Below are 1,933 nucleotides of genomic sequence, written 5' to 3'. Positions count from 1 at the left end.
GGCATGCTTTTTTGTCTGTCGGCCATATTGGATTTAACAAAAATCATTTCTTGCATTTGCAGCTTATGGCCAGTATTTGATAGTGATGCATTAGTGTCCACTTCAGTGGTCTGTGTGCATTTATAACACAAAAATCCACAAGAAGCACAAGAAAATGGCTTTTAGATAGCTGTCCACTGTAGTGACCACTATGCATGAAAGGGTTAATATCCCTTCAAATGTTTATCAGGCAAGAGAAGATACAAGGTGGAAGATTCTACAACACACCCACATTGCCATGGTTACACACATACCAAATGCTGCCCATGTTTGATCCGCCAAATGCTCTTTCCATCATTTATGGATCCCCTGAGATCCTGGGGGGGAAATCATTCCAAAAGATACAACGTCTTTAAGAAGTTAGAACAAAAATCTGAACTATTTTGGACAAAACAGCACAGGGCAGCATTCTCTGGCATCTGGGTAAAAGGTCCAACAGGAGAGCTGGCAAGCCAGCTCTCACTTTAAAGAGGAGTCCTTCTGTGTGTGCATCTTTGATGAAAATAATGAGACTGTATTCACCACTATCCCTCCTTTTTCACTCAGTTTCCTATGGAAACTCAGCTTTTACAATGAAAGGAGTCCAGGGCTGCACATTTGAGAGCTTTTTTGTTATTCAACAGTGACTGTTGGGTAGATATCAATTAAACAGAAAATTAAAAAAGGAAGTAATTTCTTCTACCTGAAAATGGGCTGATGTACCTTGAAAATTATTTTTGAAATGCATTACAAGCCTCCCTTGCTGACAGTCTGGCCATGATGGAATTAAATTATCTCTTGATATAACTCTCCAAAACACAATACTGTATATTTATCCATCAACAAGACCTCGCCCTGGAGGTGGTTTTATTTTAGGAATGTAGAATCATTTTCAATCATTTATCGTAATTAAATTTTAAAGCAGGAGCTTAAAAGTGTCTAATGCTGAATAAAATTAAAATTATCTCCACATCTGCAAAAACAACAGTTTATCCAAAAAAGGATCCATATATTTCAGAAAGCCTGACATTTGTGATGTAACTCTGCCAGACAAACGGAATGAAATGATTCTGGTTCTAATTAAAACCAAATATTTAAAAACTGAATCTTTAAATACTTCCATGATTCAGGCAGTCAATACGTCCAAGCACCCTCTTCGTAACAAGATCAAAGGCTAATTTTATTGCATAGACTTGTAATTTCTAAAAATCCGTTCTGTAGAGAGCGTAAATGACAAAGAGCGACATCACATCCAGAAATGTTCTGTTGTGCAACCCATTCAGTGCTGAACACGGGGCAGCGCAGCAAGAAAAGTGCAAATAAAAGCAGCAAAAATGATGAAAACTTTGCCAGCGCTTCTTACCGGGAGCAGCGTCCACACACCAGCTTCACTCACTCCGGGTTTGCCGTGCGCCCTGAGATCCAGGAGTCCGGTGTTCCATCTGAGAGCCGTCAGCGCTCCTCTGCCTCCTCCTCCCGCCCCTCTGCCAGTATCCAAACTCAGTCCGTCAGCAGGATGACAAATATGAACCAGAACACGAAAAAAGGAAGCAGGTGTATGATAAGCACAAGTTTTAATTAAAAGGTAAAGTGTAGTTAGAAGCGAGCGTGTTCCTCCCCATGCGTCCGGGTCCGCGCAGCGCGGCGTTCAGGTGCTGGAGTTTAGGAGAGCTGCGTCAAGCCAGGCAGACACAGGCAGAGGGGGCTTACTTTCAAAATAAAACAGTTTGCTCCAGGATGTTGCGTTTCAAAATCTAATATTTAAAACAGAAGGCTTAATGGTGCAAATGATTGTTTTCGGAGCTGCTTCATGTGATAAATATAAACCTGCGTAGCTGCTAATAATCATCAGCTGGGTCATCCAGCTAATCATACAATGTCTTTTACTGATAAATAAAACTAATTTTTAAGTGGA

At 40.7% G+C, this 1,933-nt stretch overlaps 1 protein-coding gene across 1 annotated transcript in view; it reads right to left on the bottom strand.

The window, feature by feature from the left end:
* LOC106938939 (voltage-dependent T-type calcium channel subunit alpha-1G-like) overlaps positions 1 to 1,702 on the bottom strand; it is a 93,062-nt gene extending 91,360 nt beyond the window's left edge. The window contains exon 1 of the mRNA XM_015021152.1: positions 1,382 to 1,702. The gene's annotated coding sequence lies outside the window, so the exon portion shown is untranslated. The remainder of the gene's footprint in view (positions 1 to 1,381) is intronic.
* Positions 1,703 to 1,933: the final 231 nt, after the last annotated feature.

The sequence above is a fragment of the Poecilia latipinna genome, unplaced genomic scaffold (assembly GCF_001443285.1).
Source record: "Poecilia latipinna isolate Pla-1442-1.1 unplaced genomic scaffold, P_latipinna-1.0 Scaffold2734, whole genome shotgun sequence".
NCBI classification, from domain to species: Eukaryota; Metazoa; Chordata; class Actinopteri; order Cyprinodontiformes; family Poeciliidae; genus Poecilia; species Poecilia latipinna.
The sequence above is the reverse complement of the archived record's forward strand: the minus strand, read 5'-3'. Positions and strand labels throughout refer to the sequence as shown.